Raw genomic sequence first — 23,724 nt, 5'->3', positions numbered from 1 at the left:
GTCATATTTTAATTCAGACCCATATATTATACGCGTTAAGAAACCCCGTAAAGTGTATTTTTGGCTTGTTTTCTATGCAGTACCTACGTAATTATTTTTATCGTAATTGGTTAAAAATATAATTTATAGTTGTAATAATTATTTAGCTAAAATATATTTTATGAAGTTGTTTGCGATAAAATAATATTGTGATATTAAAATCCACAATCATGCCAACTGATTTATTAAAACGTTGGGGGTGACGTGTTATTGTGTTACGTAATTGTTTTTAAAAGTCTGTAATGTCGTCATGGTTTATCAAAAAAAAAAAATATATATACATCGAGTATATTATTAATTCCATGAGACCACGACTGACTGTATTTATCGCATTTACTATAAAACAGCTCATCTAAAATAATATTTTTACACGGTGTACCAGTTTCATCATATATAATTTCTACTTTTTTCCATTCGAAATTACAAACTAGGTATTATTATCGGTGATTTTACGATGAATTAATTTATTCTGTACATATAACATTGCGTTGTTAGTAAAATATAACTCTATAATACAATAATCTATGCAGTATATAATTTATGTATAACGCAATAATTAATCATTTATTGAATATTTCTGGCATACTATATTCAAATGAAATCGACAATAATCTGATTTACCTAAAGTTCCAAACCATTTGAAGTACAATATTTTGGTATAATATTAAATAAACTCGTTTATGCGCAGTGCGCTACCATATTCTCACATACAGTTTTAAACATAAGCTAACTATTGTATTTAGATGTCAAAAACCATGAAATACATTTTCCCCAAACTACAGCAGATATTTAAACGTGGACAATATAGTCATTGTCAATGTTGCACCTTGTAAAAATATGCATAGATATAAGCATAAAAGATTTTATATGCCCCGAAATAAAATTGTATATAATTTTGACGGTTGACAAAATTGCATGCCAGTGAATCAATTCTTAATTTAAATTATCAATATATGTGTTGGTAAGTAAATCTAAGCATGCTAAAATTCCATTTAATCTATAATATTCTTATCGTTCATAATGAGGAAAGCAGTATTTTTAAGATATTAATAAAATATATGAATAAGAGTATTGAGTACCCATACTAAATAAATATTAAGTACCTACCATATCTATTATCATTTATAGGTATCAAGAGTTTAGATTTATAAAGTTTTTGGTTTTGATATTTTTATTATGTTGTTAGTAACTATAAATTCGTAAATCATCTTCAATAAAAAATAAAACTACAACAGTGGCAGCTTTCTATTAAAATATAAGTAACTTCTGTTATATTATAATTTTTTAAATGTAAGACTGTCATTTTTGTTTTCATTAACGTCACTAACTCGTTAATAACACTTATAAATTAGCCATTGAATTAGGTACCTATCTAGAAGATTCATAATTTTAATTCTAACGCTACCACTGAGAAAAGAGAAAATATTTTCTTTACTAATTATGTTTGACATAAATCAATTTATAAAACTGTTATATTTTTACAAATTGCATATTTTATAAAAAAAATTGTACAATTATTAATAATATCAATACTAAATAAAGAAACCGGATAGTTTATCATAGTCACTACCAAGAATCCATATGCTACATATTATGACCTAACTTATAACCTCCATGAACACACACCCATGATAGTTAGGTAGTTACCTACTAACTAACCTTTATCTACGACATATAGCCAAACAATAGCATATATAAGTTTCAAAAATTTGATATCAATTTATTAAAATATCATAATATAAAAATGTTTATATGCATGGAATTTTAGAAACTCAAAACTATGATGATTTATATTTTGTAAGAAATACAGTGAGTTCTGCTTAATTTGATAACATTGGTGTAGATAATTTTGTTTATATGAAGTATTAAACAGTTGATTCCATAAAACATAATTTTTTTATGGTTCTATATTTTCGCGTAAGCTTCAAATAAAATCAAAATAACACATACAAATAAATTTAAAATAAGAAAAAGAAACTATCAATTTTACTTTAGATTTTATTAAGTGACTTGTAATTTGATTTTCATAGTAACCATTTTTCAAAATGAATGCGGCTCCTATTTGCGAATATTTTTCCAAATCACCAAAATAGTGAACCTTTTTTTTTTCTTTTATACATACATTTTTCCGTTTGCTTGACGTAATGTAATGACCTATAACAATTATACTTAATGACGGGATATTTATCTGTACACTAATAAGTTTAAAAATACAATTTATTGTATAGGTACCTATAAAACATACCTATACTAGCTATATTGGTGTCCTAACATAAACAGTTTGAAAGCTATCAAAACGATAAAAAATTGTATAGAAGTTATTCAAATATCCGGTGCATAGTGATTCTAATTTCCAATAAAATAAAAGTTTAGTTTAATATTTGTAACATACGTTTTGGTTTTATGTTTATCTTTTTCAAAATATTAAAACTCTGAATCTTAATAATTAATATTGGTATTTGATACTGATTTAAACTCTTACACATACCGTATATGATATAATATAGAAATTATCAAACTACATAACAAATATATTAATATTATACACTAACTTTGTAATTTTTTGTATCAGATAATATTATGATTAAATTATACATATTATTGACAATATTAATTTGAATATATAAAATAAATATTTTTTAAATGTAATATATCATTAATTGTGTGAAGATACGAATAAGGTCAAGTGCCTATTTCACGTTTTTATAATTTTATAATAATTCAATAAATCTAAAACTTTTAACTGGCTTCCAATTCCATTGGCAGAACTGGCTAATCTCACGTGGGGTAAGTTTATAACTACCGTTATTTTGACCATAATGTATCGTTTTTTAAAATATTTTAATAATAATAATGAAATGAATAATAAACATTTATCAAAATGTATCAATAAACAAATTGAACAAAACGTTGATGTTTATCTGATACGTTTATACATACATTACGAATGTGTTACAATTTATTGACGATAACTTGTTTTGAACTATTATGATTATTATTTATTATGAGTTAATACATTTTTATAACTTATAAAATATATTTCCTCATTTCATAAATAACGCCACTATACGTCTACGCTAAACTATTTAATTAGAATAGTAACGTTAAGATTAAAATGTGTTAAAAAAAAATAATTATAATAAATATATGTAGTGTTAATTTATTACGTATAATATATAAACAGTTTGTTACATAATATTGTTTATACCTAAGTATACATTTAGTGTAATTAGACGTAGTTTTTAAAATTTTGTAAATATTTTAAAATAATTAACTCCAAACGTAATTGAATTTTAAATTGGATTTTTTTTTTTTTTATTATTACACAGCTTATAATTTTGTGTTGTTTATCAAAGTATAAAAGTATGGATTTTATATTCTGCTTGCTGTATACTTCATTGGGAAAAAATAATCAATTATAATTTACTCTGGCACTTGTAATTTGATGTACTTCGGTTTAAATGTCCCCAATAACTTCATTACCAAATTGGTCAAGCCAGTTTAGGCATACCTCCACCCGCAAAAATGAACAGAAAATTTAAAAACACTGATTTTTAACATTGTCATATGAGTGGTCCCGCAGAATTTTTTTAGAAAGTCACTGTACAATCTGGATAGGGGTTCCACAGGTATATTTCTATTTTCTAGATCAATTTTTCAGGGACAGTAGTTGGGGCTCCGGGCTATTACAAATATGAGTAAAATCTGCTCATATTGCTATCTACTAGTTAAAAAAAACAAACTGTTTGGTGGTTACATAAATAGATCCAGATTTAATCCATTTCAAAAAATACATTTTTGAATTTAATGACAGTTGTGACAGTTAAAAATTACCACTAATTCCGTGGTAGTTTTTAAACTTTTACGTAGGAAACATAAACATTCTCAGAATAAAAAATAGCCCGGATCACTCCTAAATATTCTACCTGTCCACTGTGTGTGAAACTCCCATCAAAATGGGTTCAACCGTTTCGAAGATAAGCCTGGACAAATAATCAGGCACTACAATTTTATATATTTCTCTAATTCTCTAGATAATCTAACAATCATGATTAAATAATTTTACAAAAATAGGCATGATGTTATTAAGCTAAATCATTTTCTCAATATGAATACATTAAAAACATTTATTTTATTTATTGTTTTTATATTTAGCCTCAAATGTGTGTTTGACTTACATAAATGTATCTCATCATTGAGGTAATTATAATACGTTAAATTACACGTAATAGGAAAACGTTTCAATTCCTTACGATTTTAATTTTCCAATTAATCCGATTTCGTATACAGTTTAAATCAAAATTTCCATAGTAACAATGTGCATATTTTATTTTATATTTAATGAAAATAACGTCATTCGGCTTTTTAGAGTGGTTCAAACAAAATATAAAGTTTAATAATAATTAATAGCATATAGGTAGTTAATAAGTATTGTATACATTAAACATATATAAACTTTAAGGAGAAAAAATAATATAAAGTATAATAGAATGTGTGTCCTTGTACAATGGATGTATTGATATAATATCACAGCATAGTGTAGTAACGCATCACTTTTTTACAGGAGAGCATCCATAGAAAAGTTAGTATTATTACCTGAGGGATAAAACATCCCCTGAAATTCTGGTATTGGTAGGAACTCGGTTATTAACTAAGTATTCTTGGAGCACCAATCCCATCTTCGATCAATTCTTGACTGATTCTATTTCCAAATTTTTTACTCCTATCATCTAGAAATAAGAATCTGATTAACTAATCTATAGTTATGCTCTGGATAAAGAATTTTCAGGCAGTAACTAGCATAACTCATGCAACGGTAAGATCCATATCTTACTGATCCACTGTATATTAGATATATATAGAGATCAAGAAACGGCAATAAATCCATGAATCAAACGAACCAGTGCGTATAATGTACTGCTTTGTTAAACACCAGATAGCACATGAAAGTGATTTTAAGTCCTACCAAAGAGATTTAGATACAACATACTGCGAATGCCATGAAAATAATAAGTGATTCAAGATAGTAGCTTCCTCAATGCGTTTATTCAAAAAAAGAAACATTAGCTAGGTACCAAAGAAAATTCAGTGTATATATATATAGTATATAAATCATTTCTAATTTTAAACGCTTCATGGCTAATATACAAAGTCAACAAGACTAGTTGTAGCCTTTGAGTGGTCAGAGATAAAACCCATGCTGGTCCAAATGTTTTTAATGAGAAATAAAGGAATGTTAAATTCTCCAATAAAACCTTACAAAGGTAAGCCAGATAGAGGTCAGAAGTTTTCGACATCAGTTTGGTTCACTGACTTTTAGTTGGGCGTAACTTGACTAATTTTCCATGCCGAGGGGGAAGACTCCTTCAACGAGATACTTGTTAAAAATCAAAATAATTGGTACTGAAATGGTACAGAAGAATGGAGGAAATACCATCTGTGCGAGGTTCTCGTGTACATATTAGTAAGTAAGCATAGGGTGTCTTTACACTCTTCGATGGATACAGAAAGTGTGGATAGACGATATGAAAACTGTTTAATAGTATAAAACATAGAGTTCACATGAAGTACTGTAATATATGCTGTCTCGTTCATTTTTCATTTATACAATCATTTATCACTGAATCCCAAATAATATATTCAAACATCCTTTCCACTACAGTAACTTATACAATTACGATGTATTTACGAAACATATTATTCTACATAGCAGCTAGAGCTAGTTCCAAAATTTTTAAAAATATATAATCTTAATAAATATTTTAAAAATTTATGTTTTCTGTAAATAATAAAACAATATAATTTTTGAATTTCATATGATTTTTTAGGTAAAAAAAAATGAAAACTAACCGATTCGAGCTATAAACTTACAATATAATATTATGAGTTTCAATAAATGTCGAGTTAAAAATGTCAGTTACAAAAATTATTCGTTCGGATATTTTACATATTTTTACACGATTAAATTAAATTAAACTGTGCTTTCGTTTTTATTTCGTTCGTAAAATATTAGGCCAGTAGGTTGAGTGCCTACTATACGTATATGTATAATATATAATATGTATACATGTGTATAAGAAAATATGTCAAACTACTTATCGAGTCAAAAATGGAATTGATGCAGTGAGTATTTTTTTTTTTTTTGAACCTCGTCAAAAACATTTATTTTAAACAGCTTCACTACCTTTGTTGGTGCCGTATTGACGTGTTGTGGTAAAACGTATACCGTATAACTATATATATTTTAGTACTCTACTTAAACATTATATATATACTTAATATACATTTTGTACACTAAAGCTCGGTAGTCTGATTGCAGAAATGATTTTGTGTTCCACTAAAGATATCTAGAATCTTTAGCTAAACCACTATCATTTAATTCATTATGGCCGGATTTGCATAAACTCAGCTAATGGTCTCCTTCTTAATCACAATTTAGTGGCCCATGATTGTTTTATTAAATTTTAGTAAACTATAAAATTAATACATTTTTCTATGTAACTCATTATATTATACCTTATAGATAATAATGTGTAAAATTGTGAGCATATTGTACTACACTGCCACAGCCCACAGCCATATCAGCTGATCACTACTAATGTTTGTTACACACCACGTGCTCCCACATATATTGTCGTTTACGTAAATAATGAATATATTGTCGAAACTAAAAAAAAAATAATATCGTCTAATCATCCATTTCCATTTTTTTTTTTACTTATTTGTTACCTCAATATTTGTGACAACTGTTAAAACTATAAATGTGCGTACTTTAAATTGTCGTGGTTTTACATTTTACGTTGCGATCATCATATGTGAGTAATAAGTATAAATTCAGTTTTTCCGTTTTGAGCATTACTATTATCGTCTCCTTTATTTAATCATGTCCACTAAAGTTGCAATCTTCTATCCAGAAAATTGATATATTTTTGATTATTTTCACACTTCAATAGAAAAGAAAAAAAAATTGTTTTCGTAAATCATAAAAATACTGCACTAGTGTTATTAAACGTTAAGTATAATAAAAAAATGCGTTAAATCATATGATACATTGATACATTTAAATGCTCGTCACAATATTATTTAATGTGTAACAAAACACAGTCATTGGTAATACATTTCAATAAAATAATTGTTTTCAAGTTAATATACGTTATTAAATTGACCAATAAACTTTCAACAAACAATTTAGCTTTTTGAAATTGGACGGTTTAAGTGAGAAGGACCCTAAGTCTGTTTAAAAAAAAAAAATTATACAACATTTCTTCATAGATATAATATTTCAAGAATGCAATGGCTTTAATATTGTATATTATTCTATATATTGTATACATAAGGAGTTACACATAAAAATAATTTGTTTATATTGATTTACAATTTACATATGTACCTAATCAAATATCATGATATTGTTAATAAAAATTATTTAGAAAAAAAATAACCCTGAAACTATTATCATTATCTATAAATGTTTTCCGTAATAAAGGATTAGTTCTAAATCGTTTTCGTTTTAGAGTTATGAGCTAATATTATATATTCAATTAAATTAGACAATAAGAAATATAGTTACTAACGTAAATATGACATTCAATAAGACGAGAAATTAATTATAAAGCTATTATAATAATATAAATTGAATAGGAATTATATTATGGCCTTTTCATCGGGGTTCACGGTAATATAGTGAATTATTATGTTCATTTATTACCCAATTATAGTTGTTTAATTAAAATAAATGTATAAACGAATTGTTCTATGATTTGATGCGGCTTATACACGGCTTAATGCGTTTAATATTATACATGTAACGCGAGGGTGTGATGAAAACAAACCATTTTCACTTTGGATGAAAATATTATTACGTAGGTATATGGCGGAAATAACGTCATGTAACGCGTACATAATATTATTATGGATTCGTTTTATTTTTACTTTCTACCGTTTTTTTTTTTTTTTTAACGGAGTTATACGTAAAGGAATTTTCGTTTTGATCTTTACAGAAACTATATGTAGGTATAAGTACACAAAGTATAATGTGTATTTTATACGCACAACCTGTATTCAATATCCCTCTAAGGATATTGGATTTGATAAATAAGATAAGAAGGCAATTTATTTATTTGATATATGAACTACATACGATGAGAGACTTGAGTCAAAGAGGAATTAACATACACGATGTAATTTTATTATAATATAGTAGTATTATATTCATCGTTGCTTCCTATATACAGGAACGTTCAGTAGATTGTACGATGAATAATAATAACTACCTTACCTACCCAACCGAAAAAAAAAAATTCCGAAAAGATTACGCTTATCATTAAAATGCCGTCGTTACATAGTGTAATAATATAATAATAATAATATTATAGGGGCAGTATAATATTTAAAATTCAATAGCGGTGAATTAATTTCGAGAAATAATAATACATTTTTTTTTTTTATCGAAATCCAAACGGTTTCCCTCCCCCCCCCCCGCCACCAACCTCTAAAACCCCTTAACCGGAGCCCTTGATCGGCGGTGGCGATACTAAAAGGGTTCAGGTACGCTGCCACGCGACGAGTGGAGTGAGATGAGATATGTTTCGAAGGTTTTAATTAAAGCGGAATCAACGTTGCGGTAGTGGCGGCGATGGTGGTGGCGGTAGTGGCAGTGGCGGCTGCATCGTCGTCGTCGCAGTCGTCGTATAGTCGTCATCGTCCTCGTCGACGACATTGGCGTCGGCGGTGGTGTGTCTGCCGGGGCGACGTGTGCCGAGGGTTCGGTGGCGGGGCAAGCGGTGTCGAGGCGATTCTCGCAAGCGGGGCGGCGGAACGATAGGGGTTACGGTGGCGGTGAGGGGCGGGAAACTCGCGGGCCGGGTGTGACGTCGGGCGAGGGGGGACACCGCCTGGAAAACTTTCGACCGTGTCTAACATTACGCGGCACGGCCCTGGGGATAGAGAAAAGAGGGGGTCAGGGTCCTCTTATCGATTCAATACTACACTCGGTGCGTGCGTGCGTGTGCGTGTGTACGTTACCGGGCGTGTATGCACGCGTGTGTACGTTGCCGGGCCCGCGTGCGTGTGCTTGTGTGCGCGTGCCTTTGAACTCGCATCGCGTAAACGTGAAATACCAACACACTCTATACGCGCGCCTTATAATACACGCACACGTATACAATAATAATATACGTGTGCGTGTGTGTGAACCGGTGTATATACATAGTAGGTTTTACGCACACGCACGCGTGAGAGTATTAACGCCGAGGCGCTCCGAAATGGACGAATGATTTATTATTTTACGTGTTAAGGCAAGTACACTATATATATGGCATATACATATATAGGCACAGGTAGCAGGTAAACGCTGCCGCCGTTCATTTATATTTATAAATTTCTTTTTTTTTCCCAAACGCTAAAATATAATATATTATTGGAAAATAATAATAATAGTAGGTAGGTAGGTACCTAGTAATAGTAACCGCAGCGTTTTCATCAATTTTCTTTTCGCATAGTTTGACATATTACGTACCTGTGTAATGATAATAATATTATACATAAATACACCCACACGTGTGTAAAACACCAGTTTGTATATTAAACGCGTGACCATCAAAAATAAAAACGCAATTTATATTAATATTATCATAATATTATATTAATATTGTTATTATTTTTTTACTTTTTTTTTTGTTTCTACATTAAGTATACGGTTCTAAAATTAAATTGTTAACAGCGTTGTTCGTTACACTCTATAATAATTATTATCACTATAAAAACTCATAATCAAACTAGCGGCTTACGGATTATAACTAATAAATTATTTATATTTTTTAAAATTGCAAAGCACTTTAAGTTTTGTGTTTTTGTCGATGTTTTGCAATAATACACTCGTGACTCGTCAGACCCTCCAAAGTCCAAACAATTTTATGGCTTATTTGATCGTGAATAACTGACCTAAATTTAAATAAAACATTACAATTGGCATTCATGGGAATTAAAATAAAATACAACTATGAACATAATAAATTAGAACGTTTACGAACGCCATACCAATATTATACTGGTAATTAAATTATAATATATTTTAAAATAAAATATTACTATAAATAATTATTTTAATTAGTATTAATTTAGATTTTATATACCTAGTGTATCTAATTTATAATAAGCAATATATCCCCTATATAATAATTACACTAATAAAATCATTAATACAAATTAAATATAATTTTAAAGAGAAATTTGAAAAAAAAAATATTTAAAGATTATATTAAAAGTTTGAAATACGTTACGCTGAGTACAATTTTACATAAAAAAACCACCCTATCCATAGTTAAAATTTTCCTTTGATGCACACCTAACCATATTTATGTACACACGTAATGTTAACTTTCATTTTTTTACATTTGTTCACTTTAAAGCATTGATAATCATCATATTATATTAGTTTTTCAGTCACTTTAAATGCAAATATATAGTGTAAACTATTGAAAAATATGTAAAAATATTAATTGTTAAGTTATAACACGAGTTGGTTTTTATGTAACTCAAAATTTATTGCCTAATAATAATAATAAAAACAAAAAACACTACCGGCATTGATTGCGAGCATTGGAAATAAAATATTTTGCATATATTTAATTGAATGTGGAAATATCAAAAATTAGAGTATTCGATTGATATAGTTTCTGGTTTTCCGTGTTATAAATTTATGATAATAGCAATAGGTAAGAGGTGTATAATGATGATCCGTAGTCGTTTTAAATAGGTATTGACGCTTGGTTTTAAGAAAAAACATTTTAAGTTTTTCCATCATATTATTTTATTACTTTATATTATTATGTCAAAGTGCTGCTAAAAATACATTCTTGTCAAATTTAAGTTATTAACAATCACCGTTGAAGCGGTTTATTAGTGGAAATTAAAAAAATAAGAGCGATATACCATTAAGAGTAGTGGAATGACTAATTCGATTTTGTTTTTATTTTGCAACTATGATGACATAGATGATATTATATACTTACCGGGCACGGCACTTAGCTAATGAACCCAAACAATTATAGAACACCAAAGGGTATTATGTAATTACAACCTTAAATGTATGATATGTTTTTGGTCAGCGAAGATATGAACAGATTAAGTGGAGTATTAATTTCCTGAAACTCGCGCATAGTTCAGTGCGATGTGATACGGAATATAATATGATTAAATAAACGAAGGAAGTTAAAGTTTAAAAATATCGATTATAATAATATAGATTCTATATAATAATATTAATTGATTATACTTCTATAAAACTAATATGTGTGTGTACAGTTCAATAATTAAACACCGTTAATCGTACATAATTAAATAGAATTATATTTAAATGGTGAAACTGTAAATTATAATATACATTACATAAACTAATGATATATAATCATTAGGTATTGATTAATCAATTATTGTAACTATTCATTCTTTCGTAGTATATTTAACGTGGTTGCCCCACTACAATAAGCCAATAATATTATAAATGAACGTTGTGATTTCTTTAAATAATCATCGTTATAGTTGTACCAGGTACCTATATTAATAAATTATAGTAGATTTAAACGGCAGGACACGAAAACGTTGTTATTTAAAATGATTACTTCATTTGGCTCGAGTGAAAATATGCTTGCAAATTGTTGATTGAGGCTAGTCTAAGTGATAATAATATAGTAATGAAAAATTACTTTTCAAAGCAATAAATAAATCGATTTCAGGAAAAAATGATTACTAAAACTAGTTTGGCCAGTTTGGATGTCGATTAAAACAATTGAAATGCCAGTTTTTGAAAAAATATTTTTTTTAATTTGTTTGATCTAAATACAATTCATTTCATGCTAATATAAATAATTTATTAGTTATCACACATTTAATTACTCAAAATACTTACCTAGAGAAAAAAATTATGTTGATTTTTGGAAATGTTTTAAATTTATATTTGATAGATGTGATAAGTGGAAATACGCTAAATTCACCTGCTATAACGACAATTCAAAATTAAAATTAAAACTTATTAAACAATACCGCATACTGTGAAATACGATATATAGTTAAAACGATAATACCACCAATAATACCACAACAGTGTGCGACATGTTTTTATGGAATTATTTTTATTATTTATTATTGATGAAATACAGTTTATGGGATTATAGTTGGTTGTTTGAATTTATATATATATATACTACTTTCACATGATTATTGTGTTGCTTGCCTACTTAATGACTTTTCTGCTAAAACGATTTCATAAATCGTAATAGGATATTAGGTTAGGTTCAAATTTTTAAATAGATGAAAACCTACATGTTTTAAAACTGGTTTGGTATATTTGTTTGATAAATCTTTTATTCAGGATATGGTTTTGTTTTTTAGCGGAACGATAAATGTATTAGTTTTACAATCATGTTGTATGTGTGTGTGTGTGTCTATCATCACCTTTAGACAAAAAAAATTAATATGATTCAATATTCAATTTTGAATGCCCACTGTTAATTATCATATAATTTTTAGTGTAGATAAGAAATTGTCATTTACATTAAACGTTACATCTATATTGTTATACTGTATGTACAGTTCCTTGTAATTATTTTAATTTTATGATAAGGACTACTTGGAAAGTTGGTGTCAACTACCATATTGGTCAAACCATGAGTAATTATCTGTAATTCGACGTTTTTCTGTTTTGATTTATTTTGCTTAATTTCTTCTTACTATCATAACCAGCAACACAAATAAATATATTATTTAAGATTATTATATCTTATCTGTTGAGTCAAAATTGCTATACATAATAATACAATATCAAAATTTACACATTTACACTAATCCAGCATGTGAATTTCAGTTTAACCATTTTATTTCTTAATTTTCAATACAAGCCCACAATTATCCGCTACACATGTACACTCCCTTTCCCCTCATGTTTAGTTTTTCCTGATGAATCCAATCCACTTCTATCGAGGTGCTACAAATGTATAAAAATTCCACACTTACAAAACATATACAACACAAAATGTATAATACAAAAAACTACCACTGACTGATGAGTGTTAGTGCGCGCAAAATAGGTGACTTGTGCACGGACAAAAGCTATTCGCTCGTGGCCAATTCAGTAACAATGCACAATAACACATTCGAAAAATGTATTTAATTGAAACGTCTCGTCCTGCAAAGTAGGCACAATGACGTACTTATATGATGAACACACATAATATTATACACAAACAGAGTAAAAAATAAAAATTGCTGTTTTAAAATTGCTTATAATAAATAAAATATAAAATTATTGGATAAAATAATATTATCATAATTGTCATAATTTTGGACATTTAACGGTTGATTCGGTCGGAAGTCTCAATCACGACACTTGCAACGAGGTGAGCGCCGACGGCTTTTCAGATATTTTTTTTCAACATAGTTGCGAATTTAGGCCAAATAATATATTGTGTATGTGGCTTGGGAGCACGCCATCTAGCGGGTGTTCCGGTCAAAAGTGTCACGTCTGCATTGGTTCCTGCGGACCGGCGGGCCGCAATCGGCTGCCGCGGACCTGGCCCTGGACGGGCGATCGCACGGCGTCGACGCGCCGCTCAGAGCGAACGAATCGTCGAGGCCGAACGGCCGGGACTGGCGGTCGGACGACGACCACCGTTGCAGCCTCGACGAGTCGATCGACGAGCCGCGCGAACCACGGTAATCGTCGTACGTGGGACTCGGCAGGCCCATCCCTTGCGAGCCAATCGAGCTGCGGTTGTCAATCATCTGACGCCAATTTTCGGGCGTCGTGTTCCCGGCCGTCTCATCGATGCGCACGTACGGCTGCCCGGGCACGGCCATCGACCGCGGCGCCACCGTGTCAAAGTTGATTGGGTTGTCAATGAAGGCGTTGATTCCGCCGTCGGTGACCCTGCCACGCGACGACGACCGGTCACGCGGCGCAGGCGGCCGCACCGGCGACAGTCCTTGGAACCCGTCCAGCTGGATGGTGCCGGTCATCATGAACGAACCCGACGTATTTCCCGCCCCCGCACCACCGCAGTTGGTCGGCTGTGGCTGCGGCGCGTTGCAAGAGCTCCGCCGGCTGCATTGGGGCGCGGCGAACGGCTGCGACACGTCGTAAGTGCCCCGCCGGATGTTCTGAGCGCAGCTGTCGCGCGCTTCTGGCTGCGCGTTGAAAGTGCACCGCCGGGAATTTTGATCACCACACGGAGGCGGCTGTACGTCGTAAGTGCCACGCCGGTCGCACGAAGGGGCGGGTGGGGGGCAGGGCTGCGGTGCTGGCACGTCGCAGTTGCCGCGCCGATCGTTGTTCCTGGGTATCCGCTCCGGCGCCTGACCGGGTCGGTTTGGCACGGGCAACCTGGAACCGACGTACAGGTCCACCGGCCGGTCCTGTCTCCTGGGCTGTTCGGGTCGGCACGGACAGGGGACCGGTATCCTGGAAGGCGTTTGCTGGGCCGCGGGTTGTGCGAGGCTCGGATCCCGGAACACCAACCGCAGCGGGGGTAACCGGGGGCCCTCCTGGTCCCCCCAAATCGGCTGACGTCCCCTGTTCGCCGGCCGACCGTTTTGCTGCTGCGGATTTCTGTTGCATGCATTGTTCCGTCTAGGGCAGTTATCGTTTCCGGCGCGTAACCGTTTTTGACGATTATACAGTCGGTGTGGAAACAGTGGGCATAAGTCGTCATAATTTCTTTCGGTAGTAATATTTGACAGGCCTGTTCCTCCATCGATGACGATTTTTACAAGTCGAGCACATATTTTTTCCGTCACGTTAGTGACTCGCTCGAAAAATTTTATTCTGTTTTTCATTTTGCCAATCGTCATTTATCTGTTATGTGTTAAGTATATTATGGTTTCTAAAATTTGGTTAGTCTGTAGTAATCTTAATAATGAGTATACATTATGGTATTGCAATTTTGAAGTGATATGTTTAATTTGTTGTGGGGAAACCAATTATGTACGTGTGATTAAATATGTTTTCAGCCAACATTTATCATCAAAACGATAGCATAGTTTTCAATAATTTATTGTAATTCTTCCACATAGTATTTGCTATATTTTTATATCTTAGTACTTATAGTAAAAATCCAGACATGATATATATGTAAGTACTGTATCAGAGACTACGAGTGCGTCTGTTAGACAATATAATTTTAGGCCGATCACTTAAGTTTAGGTTAGGTTAATAATAAATAATCACGATTATACATTTATATGGAAAAATATTAAATCTTGAGGTCAAGCAAATATATATCCTACTAAAAAAAAGAAAATAATAGTAAATCAAATTAATGCTCATGTTCATATAAATACTTGATAAAAGAAATATTAAGGAAATATAAATTTTCTTGTCAAATCTATGAAATTCGCCGTAATTTCTTATCAAAACCACCCAATACATAAGAAATGTAAGTACTATTACGTTATTGGTTTTATTTAATATTTTAGGAATATTTAAGCTTTTTAATCTCATAAAGTCATAACTCATACTATGACTTGTTATGGAGCATCATAACTTTCGGTACCTAAGACGAAACTCGTTGTTCGAGAATTATTTACGAGGATTACGAGCCGAGGGCGGCACGTCGATGGACATCACTACATCAGTCACCCATCTATTTTTTATTCATAGTTTTTTTCACACTATGATGCCTTTAATACCGTTATTTAGAATTTGTGGTAGTTACACATAATTTATTTAGTGTTTAAATAGGAATGTTATAAGTACTAAAATAATACCTAGATGAAATAGTCACGCAATGCCGTGATCGCTATAAGTCCACCATAAAAAAAATATTATACAAAATGGTACAACACTTAAAAAATCCAAAAATCTAAATTTGAATAAATGCATATAATTTAACCATAAAATGGGTTTATTTTGCAAAATAAGGGCGTGGAAATTGTAAGTAGTATTACGTCTCTGTCTCATACTATTCATTATATTTTCATAATTATAATAATTTTATTATACGCCCATGTTTACAAAAAGTTATAATGAAAATTTGAATATGCTCTAAAATATTAATTCTTTGTATGCATGTGCAGCGTGCAGAATGTGTTTTTTCCTATTTTGGGCTTTATAAAAGAGCTTTTGACTGATTTACTGCGATATTATAATATCATGGCACTGAAGCATAAGAAGGCTCTTTGTGTAACCAATTTTTATTGCTTAGGTATTTTATTTTTTTCCAAATTATTTACTATAGTATAAATATAAATGTATATATTTTACAAATATCAGACAAGAAACTTAGTTTTGTTTTTATATATAAGTAATGTGAAGTATTAGTTATGTTCAAGCATTTAACGTAAATTTATGCAGCAATATATTGTGTGCAATTATGTGAAACAGTGAATAAGAATTTCATGAAGCACTTATTTCAACTCATATTTAAACTTAAAATGTTTATAAAAATTGAAGGTAAAAATAAATATATTAAAAATCTAAGAAATAAGTATGTTAATAAATTCAATTCGATTACCTAAATAATGCATTTATAACTTAAAATTCACTTAAACCGTCGTAAGAGATAATACAAGTTTAAAATGTTCTGACAGACAAATATTATTAAATATGTTTAGCATTTAGGTCACAAATTTTTTACTCGATTTTATTATTGTATTATGTTTGTTACAACACTCAAACAAATTCTTTTATAATAAATAATAAATAAGATTAATAATAATAAATAAATGATTATGTTGTTGTACGTCAATATGTAATGAAATATAGCTTATATTTTACTAACTAAATTATTACAACATCTGGGGTTCATAACACTCCAGTATGCATATGTACAGAATGAATATAACCTGGGCTATAGTGTATGTGTGGTGAACGCTCATCGCTGGTTTTAAAACCAGAAAATCAGAAAATCAGATTATCGTAAAATGAAGAAACTAATAGTTAAGAAGACTCTACATTACAATATAAATGTATCAAAGTACATATATTATGTAAATACTATTAATTAAATTTAATTGTCTGATCAACCTTTCTATTTAGAAAGATAGTTTATACCACGCCAATTTCAAGTTTGATTTATGTGAACAGTTACAATATCAATTTTAGAATTTTAACGACTTAATTTATTATTTTGATATATATATAATAATTGCTGTTATTGTTAGACTTTCTATAGAAGCTGACATCATACACATGTACACACAATAAATTTAAGGGCTTAATTTTGTACATTTAAAACAAAGGCAACTCGCATGTATCTACACAAGTGCACAAGCAACAAGCGATACTAAACAAATTTAATAGAAATAGGAAAAACAAGTAGGTTTATAATTCAGTAAGTTTTATGGATAATATTATAATGTTTACAAAAAAAATATTCAAATAATTTTTTGTACAAATCAAAATTATTATGAATGTTGAATAGAAAAATTAACTTTAGGTGGAACTGATAATCAACGAGTATCTACAGCACGGTAGTTCACCGTGATAAATATACTTACAGTGTGAATACTGAAACACATCATGTATACATGTAAATGTAGTACATGTTTAAATAATCATACAATCATAATATATGTATATTTAACAAAATAAGTTTATGAACGACGGTCACTTTTTGTATTTTGTGAAGCGTGCAGTAGGTACCTATGTTATTCGTGACTGACAAATTACTTTTGAATGTTTATCATTAATGTATTACTTACATTTTGATACTAATGACTATTTTTTTTTTAAATCCATAAATCACCACTACTTTTGTAAAATTCAAATGATAATTATTTCGATAAAACTTTTAAAGAATAATTTCAAGGTGAACTATACAAATATTTAATTAAATGTGTCAATAATTACAATTATTTTGCATAAAAATGCTCAAATATTCACCTAGTAAATTACTATATTACCTACACACATTATTCCATTTAGATTTGAAGCAGAGATCAGCATTTTTTTTATAATTGTGTTTCATTTTGTGTCCGATGATATTCTTAGAGTAGAGAAAATTCTTTAAAATTCAATATTAGTTTCTCATACCAAGTTTTATCCATTAATTAGTCGATACAAAAATAAAAATGCCCGTATTTTTTTTAAATAATCAAGAAAAACTAAAAAAAAAAAACAGAAAATCTTGTGTTGGAGATAGAGAAGAGTTATAAGTTATGAAATATACTATATATTATGTATTTGTATACATTGTCAGTCAAGTTTTCTTTTCACCTAGAAGAACTTACAGTTATAATAAATGTAGGTATATAGCATATTGAAACAAATTCAAAACTAACCACAATTATTTAGAAGAACTTTAGCTCTTCTGCATTATATAATTATGATCTTATTATTTTAGTTTCCACAATATCCATGAAGTATAACTTAGTCTTATATAATATTTCATTAATACGATTTGCTCGTTAATTACCACATTGCACGTATTTCGATGACAAAAAGTCTAAACTAGAGTGCATGCAAGATGTGGACAATAATAAATTAATAAATAGTATTGGAAAATGTTTGCGCTGTCAACTAAAATAAAGGGTGTAACAGAAAGATATGACAGATTTGTGTTACACCCTGTATATGGAGTACTAATCTTTTTCATTCGAACAGCGTGGTTATAATATTGTGCACGATAATAATGTTACTACGTGTTACTGACGCGATTACCATGGCTGCAGTATTATATACTATTGTATTACAATATACCTATACCTCTCGTTGTACCTATATGTAATATTACGTAATATACCTAATGTCTACATATATATATATATATATACTCGTATAACCAACATACGATTAGTCAAATAATTTTCATGACGACTCACTGCGAAGGTCCAAAAGCGCTGCGTCGTGATGATTCTAATATAATTATAGACGTTCGTCGACCAAACGACGTATTGTGGAGTGATAGTTGCCGAGCTGTTATACTAGTTGTACACATGCTATAATAATAATCATAATATTTTACCTCTGGCTGAAAACGTGTGCCTTAATAGAACTATGCAAGTTTAGCGATCAAAAGAAATCGTATAAAATCGCATGCAGTGTATCGTTGGTCAGTATTATAGGCACATGGTTAGAATACTGATTATCATATCGACAATGACTGTTATATTAAGACAGCAATAAATTATTTATTTTGTTTGTATATTAGATATTACTATCACGTAAGCGTTTGTTTATAAATTTCGATGGTTTTCCGAATATTATCGTGGGCCGAAGGTGCAATTATCGTTATTACATATTATTTCAATATTCCAGCGCATGTAACATTTTTTTCCCCACTTTAAATATACACGGAATTAAGTGATAATACATATCGTTTTCTAACACTGACATTAAAACGAGCGAATTATATACAACCACCTACTTAGACATATACTTATGTTATATTATAACAAGTGCGAAAATAGCAAACTGTCGTACGAGCATTTCAAAAAGTATTTTCGAATATTACTTACAGCTATATTATAATGATATAGGTAGCGAATATATTATCCTGTTTACAACGTGACAACGAAAGAAGTGTGCATCGTTCATAATATTTTATTCATGTTATGTGCAGCCTTATATATTATCTATTATGTCACAGCATTTGTTGTTTTTTTTTTTTTTTTTTTCGGCGTGATGATATAAAAACTGCAAATCTTGATAAAATATTTTTTTTAAAAATTGGCATTTCATTGTGTGGACCACTATATTTATACTTAAGTTGTATAGGTCCAAATTTTCGAGGTATTTGAGAGCCAAAAATATTTGCCACTATAAAAATGAAACAAAAATGTATAATCTTATATTAAGTTTATACTGAATTTCAACTTTTAATGGTCATAATATAAATTTATGTCAAATCAATGGTACTTATAGAATTGAAAACTAAATGTGTGGTTATTTTAATTGAAATAACCTCACCAAAATGTATGTGTACCTATATACATTTATTTTACAAATCTTAAAATTGTAATATTAATTATTGGTTAGCATTTCAGTGCCTTTTTGACCCGGCTAATATAATATATATATATTATTGTAAGCCTGGTTAAACCATTGGTGAAAAAGACTTAATAGTTTTCCAAAAATGTGCTCACCAGTTATTAATTTTTTAGCCCTCAAAAATCCCGAAAAAGAGGACTTATAAAATATTTTTATGTAAAAAAAAATAATGGTTCTCTTGCATATTTAATAACATCATTCAGGGATTAAGAGATTGCGAATTTACGGTAGAATAGATTTAATTTGGGCGTCATGGGCTCCTGAACGGTCAGACAGATTTGACACCACTTGTCTTTTTTCCTTTAGGGTCATTTAAAATGTTTAGTTAACAAAACTCCAAAGCTATTAACATAAAAAAAAACCATTAACACACAAAAAATTCGTATGATAATATACGTTATATATGCGGAGTATGCCTTAAGTCAATATTGGTCATTTTATAAAATGTTCTACACAGAAATGAACCACTATTCCCTATACGCTCACCATGAATGTTTCATTAAAAACCCCGAAGATACTTGCGGGCATTGAATTCGTATGCTTGTTGACATAAGCCTAAAAAAGTGGGTAGGTTCTTACAATTTAAATAAATCTTATAGTTTAAAAATTTGTTGAAATTTGTTGAAATGTGATTCACTCGATTTTAAGTTATTAATAAAAAAATGAGATAAACAATTTTTCAAAGTCGCGGTACTTGAGGTTAGTATAATACTTTACTCAAATAAAAGGCGCAATAGACAAGTGTTTCCATTGTTTGTTTTTTTTTTTTAATTTCACGAAAATAACCAACAATTATTTTATAACATTGTAAAACACAATTCATTATCTGTACATATTTTATCGGTTATTATTTTAACATAAAAAATTAAAAAAATGCAGGTCTTTGCACTTGAATAATTTATTTGGATTTAGGATTCTGATGCTTGATATATTCAGGTACTCAAACATAGGAATAAAAAATGTTAACAAACTGTTGGGTGCTCATCTGGAATAACTTGATTTAAAAACTACGTACCTATTATATGATTTATAGAATATTGTTTCAACTCATAAAATATTACTGATTGACGATGGTATTATAATGTAACGATAACTACTTACTACGATTAACATTATAAAAAGTTTATTCAAATAATAAATATTAACCAGTAAGCCATGGTTGGTGTTTATAGTTAATACGTTGTTGACATCAAATCAGTCCAGAAAAATACTCGTCTTACATGTGTTTTACAATTTTATATTGGTATTGGTTATATTTAGATTTATTTTATTGTAATATTACATGATACATAGTAAGGCGATTAGAATCGAATGATATAATTTTGTTTTGTTTTTGAGTGACTTTAAAATTGTGTGGAAGGTTTATTAACGAATTTACTGTTTGTCGCCCACAGTACTGAATGAGTGTAGGAAACAAAGCATAACACAGTATTTATTTTAAACTATGTTTAAAGCGAGACGTTTTTAAAAATTCAAACCCTATTGGTTGTAAAATATTATTATTAATTAAATAATTACAAATTAAAACTAACCACAAAACAACAAAATATATAAATATGTATAATAATATTTGGATGACGGAAACAGGAATGTATTATTCGGGTTTCGTATAATTTTTAAATAAAATCATTCGGGTTGAATGGACTTTGAGTGTTAGATTTTTAAAGGGTTTATTGGGTTCCGGTCAATTTGGGTACAAATAAAATACATTTAAAAAAATAAAGTGGACATCTGTAAACATTTTGAAGCGCTGCTTACTTCAAACCCAATCGCTATTTTAAATTAAAAAAAATCTATGTATTTAAGTCACGCCTTCTCTTCTTATCTAAAATTGAATAAAATAGATAGTTAATTTTTTTGTCAGATATTTTCCTCGTATTTTTTAAAATTAGTATTTCAATTTAAATCACAAAAAATACAAAGCAAAATATACTCAATGTACTACAGTACTGTATTATATAACATCCAATACACGAGGACACATTATTTCCGTTTCATTATTAGCTATAAAAGGTTGACATTGGTATTTTAAATTTTGATTAGAGCCATTGAAAAACTTAATGCAATTTATTTTTAAATGAGTATGGTTGGTAAAAAGTTCAATGAATTCGTCGAAATTCTAAGGAAAACAAACATCGTACTAGGGACCAGCTAATAAAAATCGCTTATACTCAGGAAAATAAACATTTTGATTTCCAGACGTTCAGGCTATTGAAACGTCGTGAGAATTTAAAATGTACATAGAAAATAAGAAGCGTTGAGATTTTTCTATACGTTTTATAGAAATTGCAGTTAGTAAAAAATAACAAACACAATATATACCTATCAGTTGCACTGTGTACAAAACGTATTATACAATTAATTTACTTTTTTTATTTCTTGATATTTTCGTGCATTTATATTATATTATTAGTATTGTTATGTACGTTACTCGGATTATTATGCATTACAATACGACTACGCTATTATTAAATTATTTAGTAAATGTGTATTGATTTGGTTGTTTGAATCTGACAATGTTGACATCGCATATTCGTACGCTCGGGCTTCTTTGCGATGGTTTTTTTTTCAACCCACAAACCATCTTTCTTTAGGGCCTCGTGCGTGTTAGTTTTTCGTGTTTGTATTACACGGGGATCTACCCGCAGTAGATTGCCATCTACGGACAGCAACAATAGTGACGGGAAAAAATAAATAATACTATTTCTCAGAGTTCAATCGATTTTTTATACGGTTTTTCCCCCTAACCACCCATACATGATAATCCATCGCTGATACCATAATACATATATATATATATATATATGCTGTGTATTATATTTTATTATTGCATTTGGCAGTTGAACGTTTGACACGCAAACTTTATATTTTTTTCATACTATCCTTACACGTACCACTGGCCGTAATTTTTAATAGGACTTTTATAGTAGCTACTTTCCGTCCACTGACAACTGTGTGTCAGTTTTAATAATACACGTGTAGTATGGCACGCATATAATAGAACAACAATACTGTTATATATTAATGTTATCACAAAGTGCAACACTGTATAAGTTGTGAATAAGGTATAGTCATACCAGATGTTAAGTCTCTCTGGTGTAACCTAAAAGTAAAAATGTTTTTCTAAGTTGTGTCTTGTCATTTTTAAAATAAAAAGATGATTTGTAAAAAACATGATTTTTTTCTTTATATGTTAAAATCTAAGTTTGTTGTATAAGACACAACAAATTTGGCGACGAAGATGGTGAAAACCAAAACCGCAAATTCGGAAACAAGTACGTCAAACATTGCAACTGGTAATAACTCGGGAAATAATATGGCGGCATATATTGGACTTAACCACATGTCATTTGACCACCGTTCCGGTGAATGGAAAACTTTTAAATTAAAGTTAACAAATAGTTTAATTGCTGGTGATGTTTCAAGTGACCTCAAAAAGAAAGCCATTTTAATAACTGCGCTAAGTGACGAAACGTTGTCCCTACTCGCAAGTTTATGTGTGCCGTTGGACATTGAAGCAAAATCATTCAGTGATCTAATCAAATTATTAGATGCACATTTCACGCCTGTAAAATCGTATTTTTCTGCCAGACATGAATTTTATAGAGCAGAGAAAAATCCTATGGAAACGGTTGCAGAATGGGCTGCTCGAGTACGCACTTTATCCATACCTTGTGGTTTTGGTACTGAACTAAATATTGTTT

General features: G+C 30.1%; 1 protein-coding gene across 1 annotated transcript in view; it reads left to right on the top strand.

Moving 5' to 3' along the window:
• The window catches only part of LOC100169186 (neurexin-1), a 285,341-nt gene that overhangs the window by 65,554 nt on the left and 196,063 nt on the right, over positions 1–23,724 (top strand). The window lies entirely within an intron of this gene.

This window comes from Acyrthosiphon pisum, chromosome X (genome assembly GCF_005508785.2).
Source record: "Acyrthosiphon pisum isolate AL4f chromosome X, pea_aphid_22Mar2018_4r6ur, whole genome shotgun sequence".
In the NCBI taxonomy this organism is placed as follows: Eukaryota; Metazoa; Arthropoda; class Insecta; order Hemiptera; family Aphididae; genus Acyrthosiphon; species Acyrthosiphon pisum.
The sequence above is the reverse complement of the archived record's forward strand: the minus strand, read 5'-3'. Positions and strand labels throughout refer to the sequence as shown.